The following is a 15,523-nucleotide window of genomic DNA, read 5'->3' on the forward strand; positions in this document are numbered from 1 at the left end:
CTTAGAGCCGTGTTTGATGGGATTCAGAAGTCAGACAACCAGTCTTTGTGAGAGGACAGGAAAATTGGCCGAGGTGACTCCAAGAGACCGATTGGTTTCCTAGGGCTGCCAGAACAAAGTATCACAAACCGAGTGGCTTAAAGCAGCAGAAATGTATCATCTCATAGTTCTGGAGACTAGAAGTCAGAATCTAGGTGTCTGAAACCGGTAAGGGAGAATCCTTCCTTGCTTCTTCCCAGCTTCTGTTTGTTTGCTGGCCATTCCTGGCCTTCCTTGGCTTGCAGCTGCAGCATTTCAATCTCTGCCTACATCTTCACAAGACAATCTTCCCTTCCTGTGAGGACACCAGGCGTATTAGATTAGGGCCCACCCTAATGACCTCATCTTAACCTGATTACATCTGCAAAAACCCTTTTTCCAAATAAGGTCACAATCGCAGGTACCGGGTGTTAGGACTTCAGCATATGTTTTGGGGGGGAAACACAATTCAACTCATCACAGAGTCTGACCTAGAAAGTTGGGTAGGACCAGCTTTAACAACTAACTAGCTTACCTTGCTGCCACCTCAGGGAACAAAATTTTATGGACGCCCCCCCTTGCAGTATTCCACTATTGACATGTTTCAGCTTCTTTATTCTCATGGTTTTAATAATTTTGTTCCACCTACCAACTGCTCAGCTTTCTCTGAATCTCACATTCAAAATCAATGAGAGAATATGATTATTCTAATGAGTTATCTGCTCTTCTCTTGTGCAAAACTCTCAATTCTAATCACCACTCAGGCCTTTGACAAGTCGATTCATTGTGGAAAGCTGGGTAGGGTGCCCACCCACCCTTTATCTCACCTGTGGCCAAGGGAACAGGGTCGAGAGATGTCGCTATAGCCATTTAAACTTATGCAGTCATCTAGAGCTACTTTGCTTGGCAGGGGACCCTGTGCAGGAAATGATTGGCTGTCTAGGACACAAAGAAAGCCTGTAAATGTAGAATAGAATTATTAAACATAGAAATCTATGCCTAATACTTTAGGAATGTAAGTTATGAAATTTAAAGAATTCACCAGCTACACCATAAATCCACCTTGCCACAGAAATGTATTGTGATATAAATTTAACAAACAATGCAGTGGTTCATAACTGCAGGGAATCATAATTTTTAATTACCTGAACTTTACACATTTAAATTTGCATATATATTGTTACATTATTTCAGCTTTAAAGACTGTATATGTACTATATGTATATGTGAAACATTATAATGTGTATGTGTGTAATTATAATTGAACTCAAGGGATCCCTATAATGATTCAATAACAGAGAGGAAAAAAAAAATCAAAGCCAAAAGCAATAAATCCATTTTAATTATATGTTTAACAGCTTGTGGCTGCAGTTTTTTTATACTTATTCATGTGTAACTTTTATATTTTGCATTGATTTTAAAGCTGTTTCTTGGCCCCATGACCCCATGTAAATCAACTCAGTCAAAAATTTTACATATTCAAATTAATGGGAAAAGATATGACATGTTCATTTACATTATTGAAAAGTAATTTTTACATGTTCACCATAGTTATGCTCAGTATAAGTGATTGCATGGACTCAATGATTAAATGACTGTAACTTAAATGCTATGTTTAGAATCATGAAAATAAGTTGTTATATAGACTCAATGTTTTTGAGAAGGAAGTATTTCACTCAAAACAGATTTTTCAGTCTACCAATTTGAAACGTTATAATCAGAGTGTGATTTACTCTATTTCCCAAAGCATGAATCATATATCCTGATTGCCTGATAATGTTTTGGTCTTAGTTATCAGTATATTTTTTGGTTTTATCTTACTACATTTGAAATATATGAGGATTTGATTTTAATAGGGGTATGAGCCTCAATCCTCATTTAGTTAAAGCTGAATATAATATAAGAACTGGGGCAATATGTCTTTCTTATACTCACTGGAAATTCAGCACCCAGAAATCACAGTGGCGAATTGAATAGCAGCAAAAGGAGAATGATGTTATTGCCTGTTTTTGCTTGAGTCTGGTTTAGTCTCCATTTATACATGGCATGAGAGAGCCATCTACAGAAAGTTAAGAAAAGAACTGTCTCCTACAATAAGACCAAAAAGTCTGAGGATGTCTGTTAGAGACATTACCTTGTGGTGACATGTTAAACATTCCGTCACACAGCGGACATAGAATTGGAGCCTGGAGTGGGCTCAGGAGATATTAGGTGGCTCTTAGAAGGATTTAAAACCACCATGTCATGGTAATACAGGTCAACATTCACGCTGGTCTAAAGTCCAGAAAGATCTGATGTCAGGCCAGGGACAGCAGGCGGTCACAAGGAGTCTGGGATAGTAAAATCAGGAAGCAAGTCATAGGTTTGACACAGGAAGCCCTGGGCAAGCATGAAAAGGACTGTTTAAGACTCCATCTTATCTTTGAAGCAGAATCCTTCTAAGATCAGGAAGCCCCACATTCTGAGGCAGTGCCACTTTGTTTTGGTGGAAATGTGAGTACAACTTCCTCGGAACGCTGGTAGCTTCTCTGTAACGTATTACCTGCTGTCAGCAGCTCTCTCCTGGTTCCCTGAGACATTCAGTTGGGTTTTGGAGAAGTGACTCTGATCACATTTGCTTTATTAGTTATTTTTATCACTGGCTATTTATCTTTTACTCCAGCTGGACTGAACTCCCCGAAGGGAAGAGTTTTCGTATTTCTTTTTGTTTGGTTTGGTTGTTAGCTTGTTTGTTTATCTATGTGGTTGGTTGGTTAGTTGGTTGATCATTGAATCCCCATGGGTTTGCTCAGGGTTTGTAGTAGGGACTCAGTAAATTTTGAATGAATGAATCCTTGCAGCACACGATGGAGGTGGCTCCCTAGTATGTCTAAAGCTCGAGTGATCCAGGACCTAGACAATTTCACAGGGTAGGCATGATAGCAGTGCCAGATAAACTAAAAGCTAAACACACACAATGCCTGCTCTGTAAATTCATCTTCATGTCCCCTAGTTCTGCTTCCAGCCAGATTGCTGTCCCTCTGCCCCTTCTATGTAGAAACTCTAGAGGGGCAGAAATAATCAGAACAATGCTATTTATTGTAAATGATAGTGAACACTTAATGAGGTTTATGTGCTTGAGGTAGCAACTATTATTTTGCCTATTCTACAGATTCATTCATTTGAAAAGTATTATGTGATGTAGATTATGCATTTTTCAATGCTATTTACCTGGTTTGGATCATTGTGCTATGGTTTAATAAGAGGTTAACGTTTAAGGATTCTTGGTGAAAGGGTAAATGGAACTCTATTATTTTTGCAACTTCTTTGTAAGTCTGAAAAATTTTCAAAACTAAAAGTATTTTAAGTATTATTTGAGCACTCTCTATGGGCCAGGTGTGTTCTAAGCCCAGGGGACACAGTAGTGAAGAGAATAAAGTCCTTGTTCATGGAATTTAGAAACTGAAACAGAAAACTTACTCCAGAGCCCGCATGCATAGTCATTAAGCTACAGTGCACTCATAATACCGTATAAGAAAAATTTAGTATGCCTGTGAAGGAAAATTAAGTTGTGCAAATAGAATTCAAGAAATAACTGGTATGGATAGATGTTATGGTTCATTTATAAACATAATGAGACAGAAATGGCACCAAAATGATTTTGTTAGGATCAAATATCATTTTAAGCTCTCTCCTAGTTTATAATACTTAAAAGTTTTATTTTGAAAAATTTAATCATACAGAAAACTTGAAAGAGTAGTGCAATGAACTCCTATAAACCCTCAATTTCGTTTCAACAGTTTTGCCAAATATATACACCTTCTTTTGCTGAATCATTTGAAAGTGTGTCACAGACATTTTAAACGTCATGCATCTCCAAAGAATAAATCTATTATCCTATATAACCACAGTTTCCTTATCACAACTAAGAAAATTAACTATTTTACAATATAACTAAATATCCAGTTTATATTCAAATTTACTCCCAGTTTTCCCCAAAATGTGCTTAATAACTATTTGTTTTTTTAACAGGGATCCAATCAAGGCTCACACATTGTATTTTGTTGCTGCCTCTCTTGAGCATCTCTTTTAATCTAGGACAGTCCCATCATTTTTCCCCATAGGGCATTAACCTACAAAAATTCAGGCCAGTTTTATTGCAGAATGCCCCTTCGTCCTGAACTTGTTTGATTGTTTCTCACAACATTGTTTAACTTGTTCCTCTCTTCCCTGTACTTTCTATAAAGTGGAAATTAGGTTGAGAGGTTTGAATAGGTTCAGGTTTAACATTTTAGCCAAAAATACTCCATAAGTGATGTTGTGTACATCTGATTGCACCTCATCAGGAGGCACATGACATCACATTGTCTAACTCTGTGAGATGCTAAGTGTGATCACTCAGTTAAGGCAGTGTCCCCAGATCACTCTTATAAAGATACACTTTTCCCTTTGTAATTGATAAGTAAACTCTGGGGTGATACTTTGGCACTGTTCAAATACCACATTCTCCAAAATCATTTTATGCAGTGGCTTTAGCACCTCTTCATGAGTTGGGTCTGAATGGAATATTACACTGGGGGTTTAAAATGTTGGTTTTCTGATGTTACCATTCCTTTTACATTTTATAGCTTTCTTTCCCCCACCACTTCCACTCCTACCTCTTTTCCCCTTCTCTCTTACTTGAGAATCATTGTGAAGCTGAGGGTATTTTTTATTCAATCTACTACTATTAATTACTGTCATCTTTGACCTCAGGTTATCATAAATCTGTCTGGTAGGAGCCTCTCCAAGCTTTCCTGCCTATTTGAATTCCCACTCATCTCTCTACCCATATCTCATACCATTTTATCTGTCACGTGTTCTTTACTGGGAGTGTTACATGCCCTCTTCTTCTGTTCTCCTATTGTATGTTGCTTGTATCTCTGTTAACATAACTAATACTTTTGCATGGTAATTATTTATAGGTTTGTCTCTCCACTAATGTATATGGACCCTGAGAGAAGAGACATATTTATACTCAGCATAGTCTCTATGAATATGAATTCTGACTAGTGGAATGAATCAGTGGTTTCTCTTCTTCAGTTTATCATTCCTCTCCAAGTTTGTTCTTTTTTTCCTTTTCTTTTTTGCTATTTCTTTTACTTTAGTTTTATTGATGTATAACTGACACATAAAATTATAAGATATTTAAAGTATACATCGTGGTAATTTGATATATGTATACATTGCCAAAGGATTCGCCCCGTCTACTTAATTAACACATACATCACCTCACATATTTATCTCTTTTCTTTTGGTGAGAACATTTAGGTTCTACTCTCTTAGCAAATTTCAATTATACAATACAGTGTTAAGCTATAGTCACTATGTTATACATTAGATCCTCAGACCTTATTCATCTTATAGCTGAAAGTCTGTACTCTTTTACCAACCTCTCCCTATTTCTTGTGCCTTTTGGCAACAACTTTTCTCCTCTCTGTTTCTATGAGTTTGACTTTCTTTTTCTTTTCTTTTCTTTTTTAAGATTCCACATACAAGTGATACCGTGCAGTATTTGTTCTTCTCTGTCTGGCTTATTTCACTTAGCATAATGCCCTCAAGGTCCATTCCTGTTGTTGCAAATGGCAGGATTTCCTTCTTTCTCTTAACTGAATTTTATACATATATATATATATGTACACATATATCCTATATAGAAATATCCTATACATACATTTGAGGTCGGTCTAAAACAACTAGTGATGTTCTTACAGAGATTTTTCAGATTGTTCTATTTAGTCCAAGCACTTCAAACTCAAGCACTACACTGCTTTCTTATTGACGCTTCCCTGGTTTCCAGGTGAATCACCAGGATCAGAAAATGAAGGTGACAACAATGTCTTATTCTTAGTTTTTTGTGACATAGCAAAAACTTTTTTTTTTAATAACAGAGTTTTTCACTCTGGACTATAGAAGGATCCTCAGTTCCAACAACTTACTGGCTCAACTACAGGCATTTTCTAGTGCCACAGTTAATAGTAACCAATTTTAAAGAATAAATTAGTATCCCTTTCTTACGGAATTAAATTGCCTCACAGTTAAAATTTAGGTGAATAATTTCTGACGAACACTGGCTAAAATGGCTTCTAAGACTGGCACGACGCCATTGTTATCGGTGACAAAATGCTGATGTCTTCTTTTACCTCCACAAAACCACAAATGATGTTTCTCTTCCAGCAATTAATCATGGACTGGACTAGTTGGATATCACATTCAGAGCCTTTTTAAACTGCGTCAACAAAAAATAATAGCCAACAGCAGTCTGTGGCGCACGTTATACTTTCCAGAGTGGTTTAAAATATCTTATTTTAATCTTCAAAAAATAATCCATGTTTCAAGCACAGATCTATATACCCAACTACCCATATCCTATCTCTATTTGGATTCCTCCCAAATCCCTCAAACGCAGTATGTCCAAAACTCATCAGTTCTCCTGGCTCAGTGATTGTCAACTTGCCCAAGCCAGAGTCCTGAGGCTCCGTGCTCACATAGTTATTTCTTTAACGTGTTCTCCCACACACATTCAACCAACAAAGATTTTGCATTCTAACATCCTAATATCTTGAATCCTACACACCTCCTTGCCACATTCCACTTCAAATTCAACATGTCCAATACTGAACTCGCCTCTTGTCCCCTAAAACCTGCTCCATCTTCTCAGGTGACTGGAAACCCCTCCATCTAGTTGTCAGAGCTAGAAAACTGTAGGTCAGTCTGGATCCCTCACACTCCACACAAACCGGACACCCACCCTTTTCCAGCCCTACTCTACCGCCTTGTTGACCCTTCATCCTCTCTTACCTGCACTATTTCAATCATCTTTTTCCTGATCTTTGGGGCTCAAGTTTGTTCTTCATATTGCTGCAGAATAACCTTTCTATTACATATGTCTGATAATATACTCTCCACTTTAAACCACTCTCAAAAGTAGCATAGAATTATGTTCAAAAACAAATGAAACAAATGTACTGTGCAAAAATTCAGGTTAGTGGCTACCTTTGGAGAGAAAGCTGTGGGTAATGAGTGTTAGGAGGCAGAAGGGCTATTGTCAATATGTACTATTTTTTGATCCTGGTGGAGTTTCCATGAATGTGATAGATATATGAAAATTTATCGACCTGTACAAGTATGATGGGTGCACTTTTCTGTACATATGTTTTCCTTCAATTAAAAGTTAATAAAATTAAAAAATGATTAATTAGTCAGTTACCTTCCTATTATGGTTGAGCAATAGTTTCAGTTTTTTACAAACACCTTCATCATGGTGAGTTTCTTTTTTTTTTTTTTTGCGGTACACGGGCCTCTCACTGTCGTGGCCTCTCCCGTTGCCGAGCACAGGCTCCGGACGCGCAGGCTCAGCGACCATGGCTCACGGGCCCAGCCGCTTCGCGGCATGTGGGATCTTCCCGGACCGGGACACGAACCCGCGTCCCCTGCATCGGCAGGCGGACTCTCAACCACTGCGCCACCAGGGAAGCCCCATCATGGTGAGTTTCTGTTTTAATCACACTCAGAATCAAAAGTGTTCTGCTCTCAATAGTTAATCATCAATGACCAGCAGAAAGTCAAATGCTCATTTATTATAGATAGTTGGGATCTACTGATTTGTTTCATGTCATTGTGATAACGCACCGCCTCACCGTGAAACATTCTCTCTTCCAACGGGCAACCGTGCATCCACTCTACGGGATGATTCTTATCCACTCCCTTTTGTCACCACACTGTTTAATGCCGATGTGCGGCAGTTCTGTGAGACAGAGAGACATTTTGGTGTCACTAGCATCAATATGCTGACGCAGGAACGTCAATATGCTGATACAGGCTCAACTCTATGCCAGCTGGTATTATTATTCTACTCTTCCAGCCTGGCTGAACTCGAGATAAAAATGAAAGCCAAATGCTTAAACATCAATCCAGACAGAACAGCAGAAAAACTGGTGGGCAAAGAGACACCTTCTGAGTCAACGACAGACATTATTCTGACATTTTGAATTATAGGAACTTGGAACATAAATTTTAGGTGAAGGTATGACTTAAAATTCTCAATAGGGTTTAATAAAAATCCACACTAATGTAACCACTGATTAGGGACATGTATGAATAGAAAACTCTGCTATGGGAACACGAAGTTATAACAATAAGAAACTGAAAGTCTCATAAAGCACCTATTAATGATGAAGTGATATAATGCATTATAACATGATATAACTGTAATATAATATGATAAATATATAATAGGATAATATGTTTACTTATATATTTGCATTTTCGTGTCTGCCATCTACTAGGCATGCACAAGGCATTTTATAGAGATTATTTTATTTAATGAAGTTTTACACATACTTCTTGTGATGCATTACAATGAGGTAAAAAACAGTGAGAAGTTCTCCCAAGTCAATGCCATTGTTCTTAGAGTTTTTATCCACTCTTTATTGTTTTTTGAGTACCCATACAGTGCTCACATTGGTAGTTTAATCTTCATTATAATCACATAAGTTAACATATTAACATAATGCACAAAAATACCTAAGTCCCCAGTAGCCAAGTGTCGGGAAATTTTGCCACACATGACTAATGGTCTCCACCCAGCCAGGGTGTACCCGCTGATCCGTATTTACCTACTGCCTAGCGCCCTCTTAGATGTTTCTGAGAAGTACATTCATATGCATCTCACCTATCTTTAGAAGTCCCAGCCCCACATGTTCTGGATTCAAAATGATTCAAAATAAAAAAAATTCTGGGGCAAAAGACAAAAGTGCTAGTCCACTGGGTGTTTATACAGTTTGCGAGGAGGAAGTGGGACCACTGAGCTAAAGGTGTTGATGTGAGGAGAGAAGCCTGAACTACAGGGAAAAGCGTATAGAAGCCAAGGATGGATGAAGCAGGGACCCTGTAGAGCAGAATAACCTGTGCCCTCTCAGTCTGTGTCCAGGTCCCTTTTTCTTCCAGCATAGCTGCGAGCAGGGGCAGTGAATGACCTTTGAACACACCGAACAGCTCTTCCAAATAGCCCTCTGGCAACTCTAGCTTAGGTTTGGAAATGCATTCACACTCAATTAAAAATGAGTAATATCAGATTAACAGTAGAAGGGAAATGAAAAGAGGGAAGAGGAAAAAAAGACATGGGGCCCCAAAGTGGAATGGAGGTAAAAAAGAAAATAAATAGAAAGGTTAACAAGCCGAAAAGACAACCCTCAGAATGGGAGAAAATATTTGCAAACGAAGCAACTGACAAAGGACTAATCTCCAAAATATACAAACAGCTAGTGCAGCTCAATATCAAAAAAAACAAACACCCCAATCCAAAAATGGGCAGAAGACCTAAATAGACATTTCTCCAAAGAAGACATACAGATTGCCAACAAACACATGAAAGGATGCTCAACATCACTAATCATTAGAGAAATGCAAATCAAAACTACAATGAGGTATCACCTCACAGCGGTCAGAATGGCCATCATCAAAAAATCTACAAACAATACATGCTGGAGAGGGTGTGGAGAAAAGGCAACCCTCTTGCACTGTTGGTGGGAATGTAAATCGATACAGCCACTCCGGAGAACAGTATGGAGGTTCCTTAAAAAACTAAAAATAGAAGTACCATGTGACCCAGCAATCCCACTACTGGGCATATACCCTGAGAAAACCATAATTCAAAAAGAGTCATGTACCACAGTGTTCATTGCAGCTCTATTTACAATAGCCAGGACATGGAAGCTACCTAAGTGTCCATCAACAGAGGAATGGATAAAGAAGATATGGCACATATCTTGGCACATACAATGGAATATTACTCAGCCAAAAAAGGAAACGAAATTGAGTTATTTGTAGTGAGGTGGATGGACCTAGAGTCTATCATGCAGAGTGAAGTAAGTCAGAAAGAGAAAAACAAATACCATATGCTAATACATATATATGGAATCTAAAAAAAAAAGAAAAACAGGTTCTGAAGAACCTAGGGGCAGGACAGGAATAAAGACGCAGATGTAGAGAATGGACTTGCGGACACGGGGAGGGGGAAGGGCAAGTTGGGACGAAGTGAGAGAGTGGCATGGACACATATACACTACCAAATGTAAAATAGATAGCTAGTGGGAAGCAGCCGCATAGCACAGGGAGATCAGCTCGGTGCTTTGTGACCACCTAGAGGGGTGGGATAGGGAGGGTGGGAGGGAGACGCAAGAGGGAGGAGATATGGGGATATATGTATATGTATAGATGATTCACTTTGTTATAAAGCAGAAACTAACACACCATTGTAAAGCAATTATACTCCAATAAAGATGTTAAATTAATTAATTAATTAATAATAAAAAGGTTTACCAAGTCGGCTAATATTGTAAAATCTCCTCTCACTTTCTTTCCATCCCTGTTCCCCTCTCAGTATCTCCATTGGACACAATATACACATAATATAAATCCCCTATTTGATGTGCTATTGGAAGTGCCTCCATGCTTCTTTCTTTAATTTTCAAAATCCTTCCTTCCTAATTCTAGAGCTGAATTATACACTCAGAATAAGATGAGAAAGTAAATGGGAAGAATGAATTTCTCTGGTCTTCCTTTAGCTAGGCAAAAATAATCCTTTTGGCTTTTGAAATAAAACAAATTGTTATTTAGTTATATCTAGATTAGTTGCTGGGTCAGGAGGATTTTAAACCAAAATAACACAAATGACGTAAGTTTTCTTGGCTCATGATACTTGATACAACTAATTTTAGACAAAGTGATTTTTTAGCACTTGCAGCTGCAAATATAACCGATTCAAGATAAAAGCACTAAATTTTGATATTTTGTTACTTTTCAATTGTAGTATTTTTTAAATAAAGGCATGTCTTAACTTACTGCATTTGACTTTCAAGAGTTTCTTCAACAAATTAAACCCACATTATGGTACTTATATTAGGCTAGAAGGTATTTACTTATGGCAGACCGTCCATTTCCTGATGTTGCCTTACAACTTGTCCTTTGGCTTCTAGAATCTAACTCCCCATAGTTTCCAGGTTAATCCATTGCCTCAAAATGAAAACAGAAGGGATACATGGTGTAGCAAACACAGCCAGCTGTCGACAGGATACATATGATGTTCTGGTTCCTTTGTAACAGAATCCCAATTTAGTTGGGAGAAATAGGGAAAATGTGCCCAGCATTTCCGACACCAAGATGTGACCAGGTGGCAGAGAACTAGTTAATAGAGGTCAGAGAAAGTCATTTGCTAGGGCTTCCAGGAAAGTTTATTAAATATAGTCAATTCTGTTGGCATCCAGGTTTTACATTTTGTCCTTTCTCTTTCTTCTTCCTCCTGCCAAGAAAATATAAGTGATGCCTGGAGACATAGGAGTCATCTATGACGGGTTAAAATCCACACATTAAAAATGGCAGAACAAAAAGACACAAAAGACTGGACACCTTTCAGCTGGCAAGTAGCTCTAGATTGCCTACTGCCAGTTTTATGAGAAAAACTATGATCTCTTACTGCCTTAAGCTACTCTTTTGGAGTTGTTGATATTGTCAGCCTAACTCAATCTCTTAGGTGATACATTGAGAGATAATCTGAGTGAAGCATTGACAGAGGGACAAAAACAAAGGAGAGTGTCTTGTGCTCACACAATTATGGAAGTTACTTACTTGGGTACTCCTAAATTAGCTCTCGAATTAGTATCAAAACTTATATTTCAAAAATACTTTGACCAGTTAGTGAAATGTAAAACAAAACCTCAGTGAGTTATCGCCTCATCCTCATTAGGATGGCTACTATAAAAAACAAAACAATCAAACAAGCAAAAAACACAGAAACCTTTGTGCACTGTTGGTGGAAATGTAAAATAGTTTAGCCACTATGGAAAAGAGTATCAGTTCCTAAAAAATTTTAAAATAGAATTTCCATATGATCCAGTTATTCCACTTCTGGGTATACATTTATATGTTCAAAAAAATTAAAAGCAGTGCATCCAAGAGACACTCATGTTCGTAGCAGCACTACTCACAAAAGATGAAAGCTTCCCAAGTATCCAAAAGATGAAAGGGTAAACAAATGTTGCATGTAAATACAATGGAATATTATTCAGACTTTAAAAGGTAGGAAATTTTGACACATGCTGCAACATGGATGAACCTTGAGTACATTAATGTAAACCAAGTAAGCCAGCCATAAGATGACAAATACTGCGTGATTCCACTTATATTAGGTATCTAGAGTAGTCAAATTCACACAGACAGAAGTAGAATGGTAGTTGAGAGGGCTTGAGGTGGGGGAGAAATGGTGAGGTGTGTTTTAATGGATAAAGAGTTTTGGTTTTCCAAGATGAAAAAGTTCTGGAAATGGGCTATACAACAATGTGACTATACTTAACGACTGAACTGCACACTTAAAAATGGTTGAGATGATTAATTTTATGTATGTGTATTTTACCACAATTAAAAAAATACTTTTACCAGTTGTAGCATCTGATAATGTACATATCCACTGAAGTGGACTTTCTAGGAGGTTTGTTTAAATAGGAAAATTCTGGAATGTTTGTCTGAAAAATTAATTTAATTGCTTTATGGTCATTTTGTGTAGTTATTTCATTGAAAGCACTGAAAATAATTGACCAAAAGAAAACTGAAATATTCTAGAGAAGTTAAAATTCTAATCCATTCCTCACTTAATATTCAGGATATATTAGTTGAACACTTATTATCAGCTAAACCCCACGCAAGGAACTGGAGATACATGGTGACTAAGACGTTATCTCTGCATCCTGGTATAATAGAAAAGGCATGGGCTTTGCTGTTACACCAGATGCAAAAGAATGAAAGTGAATTTAGCTAAAAGGTATAACATTCACATTAAACAGAGTACACAAAAGGACCCAGTAAGCTAAGGAAAGGGAAAATAATTTTAAGAATAAGGAACATGGTAATGAGATTGAGGACACAGGTGTATGGGTACATGGGATCAGAGTGTTAAATATTTTTAAATGTTTGTTTGCTTTTTAAACACAAGGAAAATAAAATAGCCATAGAAAGATTCTTTAAAAACTTAGCCATTCCAACAGAGGGTATTTCTAAACAACACTGCAAGATTTAGAACATCAGCAGAGGATCTTCCAGGAAATGAAGAAACCATAGCCAATATTCAATTAAACATTATAAAAATCTAAAGTGTTTCAAGCAGTATATACATAAGGAATTTCATCTTAATTTTGTAGGCAGTGGAGAAGCGTCAGGGTTTTTTAAGGAAGACATGGACATAATTCATTTCGTGGCTTTTTATTTCACTTTGTAAAAATTATGAACCACATCACCGGCAAGTAAGTTCCATGTACCCACCACCTTTCCTAAGACTTAGACTACTACCAATATCTTTGAAGCTCTCTGTGGGTCCATCTTTGATCTCATCTTTTTTCCTTACCCAGAGATAATAAATATACTGAATTTTGTGTTAATCATTCCCTTACTTTCATTAGAGTTTATATGTCTCCCTAAAGTTTATATCATTTGGTACTATCTCTTTTTGAACCCCATGTAATAGGTTCCTAGTACACGTATGCTTTCGTGACTTGCTTTTTCACTGACATGTTTTCGAGATTCATGTATGTTTATCTATATAGCTGTGACTATTGTCACTGCTGTTAGTATTCTACTGAACGAATAAACCACAATTTATTTTGTTATTCTACTTCAATGGATATTTTGTTGTTGGTGTTATTATTATAAACAATAATTCTACGAGCTTTCTTGCATAGATTTCCCGCAAAACTTTCTTAAAAGCAAAGGTTGGCATACTATAGCTCATGGGTCAAATATGTATAGCCCGAGAGTTAAGAATGTTTTTTTTTAATTTTAAAAAAAGCAAAAGAAGATTTCATGATATGTGAAAATAGGGAATTGGTGTCCTTAAGTAATGTTCTTTGGAACACATTCACATCCATTTCTTTACATATTGTCTATGGCTGCATTCATGCTGCAATGACAGCGCTGACACCTAAGTCATCTATACTTTCCTCAAAGTGTAGTCACACTACCTATTCTTTGAGGCTTTTCTTAAGACAGTCTCCTCCTTTAATTCCTCTCACAGTTATTGTACTGTGGCAGACCTTCAGATCTTGTCATATAAAACTTATGTACTTTTTATGTACTGTACTACCTTCCTAACCAAATGACAGTGTCACTTAGGGTTTGAGACCATGTTTCATGACATAAATGTAAAGTAGCTGCTTTACACATGACTATTTTTGTGGTTAATAATCATGACAGTATTTTTCAGATGCTTCCCTAGGGATTGAAAGAATTTGTACAGCTTCTCAAAGTGCTAAATTTAAACTCAGGAAATAATTTTAATTAGAAAATTTGCCTTTCATTGGTTTATTGGTTCAACAAGATTTCTTAAAAATGTGTCTTCTTCTGGACTTTTATAGAACTTTATTAACTTTTCTCTGTAATAATATATTGATATAAGTTCTTATGTTCTTACTACACTCTAAGGCCTTTGAAGACACTAGCCATTTTATCTCAGTATTTTTCCCAGTTTTTGATACAGTCTTCTTCCCATAGATGATATACAATATATTTTGAAGAAAGTAATGTTTGTGCACATAACTATACAAACTTCTACTAGAAGATGTAAACACAGAATATACTTTACTTTGTCTTCTACCAACACATTTCAATCCTGGGTGTTTTGCTGAAGAAATAAAACAAATAATAAAAGCAGCAGAATAGTGACTTAGCAGCTTTTGAATGCATAATTATAAAATACTGACCATGTATATAAGAACAGAAGGTTGTTACATAGCAGATTTAAAGTTCTAATATCATCCCAAATGATTAATTTAAAAATTATGTATTTCACATAGTTAATTTGCTATTTGAAAATTTCATCAAACATACCTGGAATTAAAGATTTGTGAGGCATTTGTAATCTATTTTAAATAAAATACGCAAACCTAAAAAATCAAGGTTACTGCTGATACGTAAAGGAAACTAAACCATTACTCTTTGGTTATGATTTTGGGGTAATCCGGCTAAGGGAGGAAAAGCATAACAAATTACTTAAGCCTATAAATTCTTCCCACGTGGAATGAAGAGCAGGATTTTCGTGTCCAGTAGCCCCCTCTTAACTGTGGTTTCACCTTCTGAGCTTTCAGTTACCTGCAGTCAACTGTGGTCCAAAATATTAAATGGAAAATTCTAGAAATAAGCAATTCATAAGTTTTAAATCATACTCCATTCCCAACGGAGGGGTGAAATCTTGAGCCATCCCACTGGAAAAGTGAATCATCCCTTTGTTCAGTGTATCCACTGAACAAAGTCACTTAGTAACCATCTGTCTGGGTTATCAGATCAACTGTTGGGATATCGCAGTGCTTTGTGTTCAAGTAACCCTTAGCTTACTTCACAATGGCCCCGAAGCACAAGAGTAGTGATGCTGGCAAATCAGGTATGCCAAAGAGAAGCCTTAAAGTTATTTTTTTAAGTGGAAAGGTGAAAGTTCTTGCCCTAA

This window comes from Monodon monoceros, unplaced genomic scaffold (assembly GCF_005190385.1).
Source record: "Monodon monoceros isolate NGI ecotype Baffin Bay Population unplaced genomic scaffold, NGI_Narwhal_1 Super_Scaffold_8, whole genome shotgun sequence".
Classification (NCBI taxonomy): domain Eukaryota; kingdom Metazoa; phylum Chordata; class Mammalia; order Artiodactyla; family Monodontidae; genus Monodon; species Monodon monoceros.